An 11647-nucleotide genomic window follows, 5' to 3' on the forward strand; every position below is an offset into this window, starting at 1 on the left:
TTAACTTCTACAACATATATATACTCGTAAAATTAAATTATTCAAAATACATTTGCTAACCTAATTTAATATATGAAGATTTATTTTCTCGGTTTTTAAGTTTTACTAGTAGTATTGGTCAAGAATCAAGATGAAATACAAGAAAGAAACTATTGAAAAATAATTTAAAGGTAGAAAACGAATTTGATAGTAGACAAAATTTGCGGCACAGAAAGCGACAAAAGCAGGAGAAGCAAGTTGTGTGTGGTGTCATGGTGTGTGCACATGAGAGAGACGAATGACGTCAGCGACGGGACTTATTTAATTAGAGAAAAAACTGAAAATATTAAGCACGTGATAAAAAGACCACCAATGACCAAACTGTGCCTTGCAATTTACACATGCGAAGCTTCATAGAAGCTTAGTTGGCGACCATCGTAAAAATAAAAATTAAAAAGATCTATGGTCGTACATAGTGATTAAAAAAGTTTCATGTCCAAGTTCACGAACCTTGCACTCCTATATATACCCGTCTCCTTCTTCCCCTTCAAAATTCGAATATTCAATACCCACAATTAAAAAAAAAAAACCTAATAACACCTTCCTTAGCTATCTCTCCTCTTTATTATTTCTTCAGCAGATTCAGTTATAACTGAAAAACAAACACACTAACAAGAAAAGAAATGTGCGAACAAAGCAGTTACGAGGCCGATTTGGCGCTACTGGACTCAATTCGTCGCCACTTGCTGGGAGAGTCCGACCCTTTTATATTCGGAGCACCGAATTGTCATTCGGGTAGCACACCGGTTTTCTGCAGGAGCTCCAGCTTCAGCAGCTTGTACCCTTGCCTGAGCGAAAATTGGGGCGAGTTGCCGCTCAAAGAAGACGATTCAGAAGATATGGTGCTCTACGGCGTTCTCCGCGACGCCGTGAACGTCGGTTGGGTTCCTTCTCTCGAAGCCGGATCACCCGAATCCTTCTCTTCGGGTTACTTACCCGACGTAACGGTTAAATCAGAGCCGGATGTATTTCATTCGGTGCCAAGCTTGCCGGAGCCTGTCATCTCCGCCGTCGTAGCCCCGATTGAAGAGAAGCCTACGCCTGTTCCGGTTCCGGCGAAGGGGAAGCACTACCGCGGAGTGAGGCAGCGACCGTGGGGGAAGTTCGCGGCGGAGATTCGTGACCCGGCGAAAAACGGTGCTAGGGTTTGGCTAGGAACATTCGAAACCGCCGAAGACGCTGCTTTAGCTTACGACCGCGCCGCGTACAGAATGCGCGGGTCGCGAGCTCTGTTGAATTTCCCACTCCGGGTAAACTCCGGTGAACCCGACCCCGTGAGGGTGACGTCTAAGCGGTCGTCGCCGGAGCCTTCATCATCGTCGGATAGTGTATCCACGACGAAGAGGAGGAAGAAGACGGTGGGACCGAGGGTACCGGTGGTGACAGGTCAGGTTGAGATGAAGACGGGGCAAGTGGGGAGTCAAGTGGCGCATTGTACACGTGGCGAGCAGTTATTGGTGAGCTGAGTAGTGCAACCACTCACTCGTCACTATTCACTAAAAATAATACAGTTGGGCCAAGATAAAAAAGAAGATGGATTGAGAATTTCAGATAGTGACTAAAAGAGTTGCAAGGAAACAAATGGGATAAGTTAAAAAGCCATGTTTGGTAGAGAGCAAGTAGGGCTCCATTTTTTTTCTTTTTGGGTTTTGTAAATACAATATTTGTTATTTCTTTGTTCAACATTTTGTGTATGAAATCAATGAATCGCCTTACATTGCATGAAATTAAAGCCTTTGTTCCCTAAATAGACAAAAAAATACTAGTATTAGTTCGTCTATAAGGCAAGTGGCAACTCTGGCAAGATAAAACTTTTCCGTTTTAGGTGATTGAATAGTAATTAGATAAAGTAGTCATAGTATCCGATAAATACAAAATGAAAAAAAAATGAAGAGGGAGAATCACCAAATCAGATACCAATAATTGCGAGGGAACCCAATTTGGATGGAAGTAACTGAGTGAGGTAGTGCTTACAATTATGCGTTCCGTACCAAAGGCTTTACTTGAGACAAAATTTAGGAAAATAAGATGCCATTCACACATTATGTCGAACAATTACAAGTGTTAAGGACGAAAAAATATAGACAAAAAAAACAAGAAGGAAAAATAGCATGTACAATAGCTCTCTGAACTCATGATCGGAAATAAATGCGAGCTCTAATAATTCTTCTATTCTTAAATCTTAATTACGTCAGTATTTGTTTCCACTTGCATTTGGTTTATTTAGATAATAAGTTAGGAGCATTTGGTTTGTTAATGGAATTTAATTATTTTCATGTTGCATTGCATTTTCTTTTTCACCTTGAAAAAAATTACATACAAAATCTTAATTTTATGATTATAAATATTTGATTAAAAATACTACATGCACATAAAAAATTAGTCACTACATGCACATTAAATATTTCACTTGATTTTTGGGAATTTAGATCGGATGTCGAATCAAGTTTGTATCAATATCTCAATTTGGGGAGTACATATAACTTCTCTCAAAAAGAGTGAACTCGACTCATAAATTACTTAGCATTGGTGTCGAATTGACAGGTGTCGAAATATTTGTGACAAATTATAGTGCAAGAGAATAAATAGAGCTAAAAATAGACAATTAACAAAGTAAAGAACGTGAAAATAAAACGATTGAAGAAAAAATATCGTAAAGATAGAAATAAGAGATAATACTCAATTTGGTCTCTGAATTTACATGCAAATCTCAATTTAGTCCCTAAGGTAGCGTTTGTTTTGAGGTATTAGGACAGAGACTGAGAGACTGAGACTCAGTATCATCTTTGTTGGTTCAGAGACTGGTACTAAAATTTTTGTCTTTGTCCATAAAATTTCAATATTTCAGTACCTCCAAAAAGTGAGGACATAGGGGACTGAAATTTTTAAAGACATAGACTGAAACTTTAATAACATTTTATACCTAAAATACCCTCATTTTAATTAATTAATTCCAATTTTATCTTTTGTACAAATTAAATTAGAGTTTCATTCTTATTTTAATTTCTGTCTTCCACTTTACACCAAACAGAATGCTGAGATTTATTTCTGTCTCTGTCTCTTAGTCTATGTCTCTCAGTCTCAGTCTTTTGGCCTCTGTCTCTCCACCAAACACTACCTAAAGTTTTAATTGTCTTTATTTAGTCTCCAAACTTTGTGAACATAACTCAAGTTAGTCCTTGAAACAATTTTCAACGTACAAACATTAATGGAACATTGTCGTGGACAGCCGGATGCCACACTAAACTTTGTAAAATGATGTCGTTTTAGTTTTGGCACTCAAATAATCCAAAAACAACATCATAAGTGGTGTTTATTAAAATTTTACTTAACAAAATAAGTGATACGATGCCGTTTATGAGCTATTTGAATGTTAAAACCAAAACTGCATCATTTTACAAGTTTTAACAAGACATTTGACGGTTTATATCAGGGCTCCATTAATGTTTTTGTACTAAAAGTCGTTTCAGTGATTAATGTGAGGCACGTTTATAAAGTTTGGAGACAAAATAGAGACAATTGAAACTTTAAGAACTAAATTGAGACTTGTGTGTAAATTTAGGGACCATATTAAATATTAACTCTAGAAATAACAAGAGAGAAAATAAATAAACTAAACAAAGAATATAAATGAAATACTAAGGGACTTCAAGTTTAAAATAAAACAGAAGGAAATTAAAGTGCTTAAAAAGAAAATCAAAGTAACAAAAATAATTAGAACTTAAAAAGAAAAATAAAGAAAATAAATAAAGTGAATAAAAAAATTGATTTCAGACATTCATATGCATTTGCATTTTATTGATTTTCGTTGCATTAATATAACTGAAAATTTGCAGAGTTGTGTGATGATAGTGTAGTGTTTCGATTAAAGTTTTTAGATTCTTTTGAATTTCTTTTATTTATAGACCACAAAAAGTAAACTGCAGAATGCTCCTTTCTCACACTATTTGACTCCCTCCTTTTTTTCAAGGTTTTTGTGATCCACAATTTTGTCTTGACCACGAAGAATTATAACTCTCAAGTTTAAAATTTCGCATTCTTTCTTACTTTGGTCTCCAAATTTCGTATTTTATATAACACTTTTAGAAAAAACCACCTGTAATTAGCGCATTTCAAATTTTAGAGGCTTCCGAATTAATTCATCTTATATTTGACATTTTACTTTTTTATGATTGAATTTTTATGATAAGTTAAAACTTCCAATATAAATCAACTCTTGTGCCATATCATTTTGACCTGCACAATATTTCGACTTTTATGGGTCGGTCATATGCTTTATTCTAGTCGAATTGTTTGTTCTGTTAACTTTTATACCAATAAAATATATATGTTATATTTAATTCATTTTTAATATGTATTATTTTATATTGTATTATATTATTTATATAAATAATTAATTTAGTAATTATTTTTAATGTTTCCTAACATAGTTGATGTTTGATTTGTACTGAAAGTTATTGTAACCACCAAATTTTTCTCCCAATGGCAACATACCATTAAATGGTTTAAAAGTGTTTAGTTGTATCCAGCTATATTGACATTGGATTAAGATTAATTTTTTAAATAATATTTTTCGTATACTGAAATCAGCTATTAAAATTAGTTATTAATGTATTTGTATATAAACGTATATGTGGTTTAATTTTTTTTAATATATATTTATATTTTAACATATATTTTATATTAATAATTAATTTTAGTGTATACGTAACATAGTCATTTTCTAAACCATAGTGTTTCGGATTAGCTGTAGTAAATTAAGACAAAAAGTACTCTCTAAATTTTATAAGGATAGTGGCGGGATATTATTCTCCACATATAAGTGATTTTTCCATACAAGTCATTACAAGTCATTTATATTCACGCGTGCACATTTTTCTTCGTGCCGTTATTGTACGTTCTTCTTATTCTTCTTCTTGCTGTACGTTCTTTGTTATTTTTCTCTTTCGTTATCGTCGACCAACACCACCTCTTCTTCCTCTCCTCTTTCTCCTTCTTTTTCCTCCATTATCAGTTATCTCGTTGTTGAAGATAATGAATAATTCAAATTCATATTGTCAATTGAATCATAATGAATTTATTATTGTTTTGAATCCAATCAAGTGACTGAGGCGTGGTTTGATTCTAGTTAATATTTTCATTAGTAGTTTATGATTTTATAGGTGAATAATGTTGTTTTTGTTTGTGAAATTTGTTGTTCATCGTTGATGGTTTGAATTGAATGTAATGTAAACATTTTGCCTTAAAAAAATATTTTTTTGTATTTGTAGCAAATTTGGGTGTAGCACGAAGATATTTGGGTGTATTGTTTAAGAATTTTTGGTGAACGTGTGCTAATAAGTTCTGCATAATTCAAAACTCTTCTACTCCCTCCTTCTCATCTTTTGCTTCTTCTTCTTCTTTTTCATCATCATCATCATCTTCTTTTTTTTCTTATTCATCTTTTTTTTCTTATTTTATCTTCTCAAGTTTTTTCTTGTTTTACTCTCTTAACAAGAATAAAAAAAATAAAATAAAACAAAGAAGATGAAAAAATACATAATGCTATAAAACTACTTAGAAGATGATAAACTTACATTCATTCAATTGAAAGAAAAAAGGAAATAAGAAAAAAAGAAGAAGAAAAAAATGAAGCATTAGAGGAAATATTTTTTCGTATTTGTAGCAAATTTGGGTGTATTGTTTAAGAATTTTTGGTGTATGTGTACTGATAAGTTCTGCATAATTCAAAACTCTTCTTCTTCCCCCTCCTCATCTTCTGTTTCTTCTTTTTTTTTTATCTTCTTATTTCATATTCTCATAATTCTTTTTAGGAGAAAAAATTAAATAAAGAAAAAAATACATAATGTTACAAAATCAATAGAAAAAAGAGGAGAAAAAAATACAGAAACAACAACAGTAATAAAAAAATAACAATAAAGATGAAATACGTGAAGAAAAATAAGAAGAAATACAAAGAAAAAGGAGAAGAAGAAAAAATAAGAAGAAAAAGAAGAATGTAAGATATCAAGAGGAACGTAATTTTCACGCGCATGTTATGAAAATAAATTTTAATTTGTTGGATTTGGATTAATTTATATCTCTTATATGAAAGAGAAAATTATATGTATAACGGTACCCGAGATATATTTATAAGCACTATTTAATTTCCACAATGCAATAATAAACACTTCTAAATGAAAAAATTTAAAATTATCAATTTCCTTTAAGGAACAATCTGTGAAGAATATCCTTCGTAGAATGTACTCGTGTTTATCGGGAGTTGACATAGTTCGATTAAAAGAATGACAACGACTAAAGATTATAACTTTAATTATTTGTAGTTGACGTTAGTGATCTTATCCTATTGAGCTAATTTAATTCTGGAAATATAGGACTTGTCGATCTCTCACCACCACTGATCACACAAAGCATTATAACTATAATACTAACTATTAATTGCCATATGCATTGCTTATTTGCTTAATTGAAATTAATAATTTAAATAAGTCATACGATGAATAATACAATTTGGCGTATCTCCTTGTATTCATCAATGTAACTCCTATCACATTTTTCACAAGCATTTGGCTCTCACGCTCAACTTATTGTCCTTTTCTTTTTTACTTTTGTTTTTTAACGGCGGCGAAGAGTCTTAGTTCATACTTTTAATTATTTTTTAAAAACATAAAAAATTAAAAAAATCAAGTTTTTTTCTTAATTATCGATTAAAAAGATAATTTAGAAAAGAATAGTGTTAGAGAGTCAATGGCCTAAACGTACAATGTGTATAATGGGCTAAATTTTGGTCCATGAATAAAATGAACATCACTCATACTATCTAAAATAACTATTCGGATACCAAGGATAATAAACATCTCATGTCATAAAATTACTTATTCCAAAAATTTAAGTTGATTTGGAGTTTACCAAAGATTGAATCCTTGACCTTTCGAATCTATAATTTTAATACCATGTCATGAACTCACTCATTCCAAAAGCATAACCTTAACAAAACAATGTAACACTAATGATCATATCTCTAATACTTTCTAAACTTCTATTATACGCATTGTACGCTTAGGCCATGGACTCTCTATACTTTCTCTTTAGAAAATGACATAGGAGTCTCAATTTTTTTTTAATTACTGATGAGAACATATTGTCTTTATGCATATTAAACAATGTACCGGTTCGGATGGGCAACCTTACATAGATCAGATTATGTGTATCTGTCAATTCATCGTTGTGATTAAAGGGCTATAGCCCGCGGTTTTCGACGCACGGACGAAAAAAAAATACAGCATTTAACTTGTGGTTGAAATTATTATTATAAAATAAATATAAATTAAAGATAACTGGACAATCTTGTCATAAAATTATATAAAATTAAATAAAAATATTAAGTATATATTAAAATTAACAATCAAAATTAGGCAGGATGTATTTTTGTATTTTTATATGTATACAAATTTAATACAAATTAACTACTAATTTTATGTGTCACAGGCTTTCTCTTTCTTTTTAGATTTGGCACCTTCTTCGGACCTTCGATCCTTCGGTCCCACTTTTCATCGACCACATCGTCCTTTTGTCACCACCATGTCAAAGTCTATATGGCTCGCTGTTGGCACTAGTTGAGTTGTTCGTGGTTTTTTGCCGCTCGCTATGGTTGTTTTTGCTTCTTCGTCGCTCGCCCTGTTCAAAGTTGTTGGGATTAAATAGTATAATCATAATCCAATTAATCATGTGTTAAATAATTTGTTATTATTATTATATTAAAATATTAATATAATAAGGTCCTTGATTAAATTTAGAGATTTATTATTATGACAGTAATCATAATATATTGAGAGATAAATCTTTTATAATTTAATTTAAATTATTCTTAATCATAGAATTATTGAAAAGGACGTTAATAATCTGAAAAGATCAATATATATATAATAGTCTTCATTAAATGAAGATTAATAAATCTCATTTATTAAATTATATATATAGATGGTGCATATAGAAATGTAACTATTGAATAGACTCACTTTGAGAATTCCTAATTGTTATAATTACCGCATATTAGTCAATAGGATATTCTCAAGATGAACATGGTAATAGAGTTTCCTTTGACCTGCGACTATCATAATAACTAACAATATATTTATTATATTTTGATTTCGGACACCTAATACCCTAGAGTGCTAGTTGAATGGATATTGGGTATGATTTAAATACTTATAGAATTAATGATTAGTCAATAAGGAATCTGTCAATTCTCGGTAAAGAGTTTGAGCTCCATGATTATAATGACTGAGATGAATAAAACCTTGGTTAATGGATTTTGAATGAATGAATGAAGAAATAAGTTTTTTAAGTCATTCACGGTTCACTATAATAATGGTAACAAGTTAGAGTTTGACAATTAAACCATATTCTAAGGGTTAACCAAGAGATAGAAAAATGGAAGAAATTATACTTTGTTCTTCTGAGGTTTTTAGTAAAAATAGATTACTTCATACTATCGGGTTATTGAGGAGTGTTGTTAGGCGCCAATCTTGATTAGTAAAGTTAGTATGACTAGTTTACTACCCGCTTAATATTGAACCTATGGGGTCACACACTAACAAGTGTTTTAATCTTTTTATAGAATTATTTAATTATTATTTTGATTTGATCAAATAAATAATTATATTAATTCAAATGGAATATTATTATATTCTTTTCTAGCACCAAGAATATAATATAATAATAATATGATAATTGAGAATAATTAGTTATTCTATTTCTAAGTTTGAGTCATAAATTTGGATGAAATCCTAACTAATTCTGTTTCAAATTGAATTATGATATGATTTATAAATTTAAAAGATTCAAGTTTAAAATAAAAAGTATTATTTACATTTGAATTGAGATTCAAATTTAAAATAAGCAACAAATATCATACTACATATATGTATATCAAGAGTAGAGGAAATAAATGAAATAAAACAGAAGAGTTTTATTCCTATATCTCTACACACATAAATGTATGTGAGCCTAATTATTGGGGAAGAATTTTATGGCGTGCAAAGAGTTGCAAGAGGTTTCTCAATTTAGATCAGATGTTCACTGATCAAGGAGTTGACAACAAAGGTTGGTCACGGTGTGGATATGCATAGTATCTTCGTATCATCGAAGAAGAAAATGATTTTTACGAACATCCACAAGTATTTAGATCTAATCTATATATTATTTATTTGAATAAAATTTAAGCACAAAATAAATTTTTATAATTGCTTTCTTTTCTTTTGCTACATATTATGAACATTGCATATTATGAACATATGGTAATTCTTCAAAAATCAAGAGAAAGAAACGACGTTGGTTTGAACCATATAAGGTGAAAGTCCAGCAGATCCGATAAAAGGTACGTGGAGAATTTTGGTCGTGCGAGACTTTATTTGTATATTGTTTGATTGATGAAAGAATGGATTCGATTGCATTTAAAAAATTTTCAAAAAGAGCCAACTACCACTAATCGCAATGCACAGCGAGAACCTACCATAACACTAATACATTTTGAATATAACGTGATTAAAATATTAGAAATCTCATTTTCTGAATCATAATTATTTTTTTAGTCATTGCATGAATTTGCTTAGAGCCATTAAAATAGACTAAATCTATCAGACTAGTCCAATTACCTTTTTAAATAGATGAATTTTGTTTTTAAAATTAAGTCAATTTAAATTTCAGGTTAAACGGACTGAGCTCGATTAACCCAAAAAAATGACGGGTTAAATAGACTAATCCGTGAGTTAAACGGGTGGTCCGTTTAATTTTTTGACATTTTCTTTTGAAAAAAGCAGCACTTTTAGCAGATAATTTCTCTCGATTCAACCTGAAAATTCGACCTATCAACTAAAAAAATATTATTTTTAAAAGATTTTATTTTATCTAAAAGTGATATTTTTTGTTAAAATAATTTTTAAAAAATAAAATTAAATGATAAACGAACTGGCCCGTTTAACCTATCAAATTGACCATAAACAATTCGAGCTAAAAAATTATGACCCGCGAATAAAACAAACTTAAACGGGCCAACCCATTTAACCCACAAACTTAACAAACCGAACTTAAATGAGCCAGATTAGCTTGTTTGATGACCCCTAAATTTGCTTCCCTCAGGTAACATTAGTAACATTGGCAGTAGCATTAAGTACATAACCAGACCTGAATGAATTGATTTTCTGTCTAATTTTACACATTTGAACAATTATTTTAGTACTTCTTTAAAATATCTACTTTGTCAAAAATCTGATACCAATAAATTTTATGATATATTGTCTTTGACAAATATTTTATTAAAGAGTTATGCTACACATACAAATTTTTTTGTCTTACAAGTTTTATAAGTTGGGCTAAATCTAATAAAAACTATATTCACCCACTGGAACGTGATAACATGCGCATTACTCAACCGTTTTTAAAGCGCGCTCTCATTCACCATTATGGAAGATACTTCTTCTTCTTCACGTTCTTTCTTCTCCTCCTCCTCTTCCTTCTTCTTCTTCTCCTTCCTTTTTGCGTTCCTCCTTCTTTTTCTTCGCGTGTTTCATCTTCATCGTTGGTTTTTTATTATTGTTGTTATTGCTGCATTTTTTTCTTTTCTTCTTTCTATTGATGTTGCAACATTATGTATTTTTTTTTCTTTGTTTGATTTTTTTCCAAGAATAATTATAAGAAAACGAAATAATACGATGAGGAAGAAGAAGCAGTAGAAGATGAAGAGGAGGAAGAGGAAGAGTTTTGAATGATACAGAACTTATCAAAATAAAAATACACCAAAATATCTTCGTGTTACACCTAAATATCTTCATGTTACACCTAAATTTGCTGCAAATACAGAAAAATATTTTCTCTAATGCTTTGTTTTTTTCTTCTTTATTTCTTTCTGTGTTTTAGTTAAATAAATGTAATTTGATCCTCTTCCAAGTAATTCTGCAGCATTATGTGTTTCTTCTTCTTCTTTGTTTAATTTTTTTATTTTTATTCTCGTTAAGAGAGTAAAATAAGAAGAAACTTGAAAACGTAAAATAAAAAGAAAAAGATGAATAAGAAAAAAAGAAGATGGTGATGATGATAAAAAAAAGAACCAGTAGAAAATGAAAAAGAGGAAGGGAATGAGTTTTGAATTTTGCAGAACTTATCAGAATAAAAATACATCCAACTATTTTCGTGTTACACCTAAATATCTTCGTATTACACCCAAATTTGATGGAAATGCAGAAAAATATTTTCTCTAATGATGCGTTTTTTTCTTATTTCTTTCGTTTTTTTAGTTAAATGAATGTAAGTTCATCCTCTTCCAAGTAATTCTGCAGCATTATGTGTTTTTTTTTTGTTTGAATTTTTTGTTTTTATTCTTGTTAAGAGAGCAAAACAAGAAGAAACTTGAGAAGGTAAAATAAAAAGGAAAAGATGAATAAGAAAAAGAAGAAGAAGAAGAAGATGATGATGATAAAAAAAGAAGAAATAGTAGAAGATGATAAGGAGAAAGAGGAAGAGTTTTGAATTATGTAGAACTTATCAAAATAAAAATACACCTAAAAATTCTTAAAATACACCCAAATATCTTCGTACTACACCCAAATTT

General features: G+C 30.4%; 1 pseudogene; it reads left to right on the top strand.

Annotated features, from left to right (window-relative positions):
* The first annotated feature begins 359 nt into the window (after window positions 1-359).
* On the top strand, window positions 360-1766 carry LOC112800362 (ethylene-responsive transcription factor 1A-like; annotated as a pseudogene).
* The last annotated feature ends 9881 nt before the right edge of the window (window positions 1767-11647 follow it).

The sequence above is a fragment of the Arachis hypogaea genome, chromosome 5, assembly GCF_003086295.3.
Source record: "Arachis hypogaea cultivar Tifrunner chromosome 5, arahy.Tifrunner.gnm2.J5K5, whole genome shotgun sequence".
NCBI lineage: Eukaryota > Viridiplantae > Streptophyta > Magnoliopsida > Fabales > Fabaceae > Arachis > Arachis hypogaea.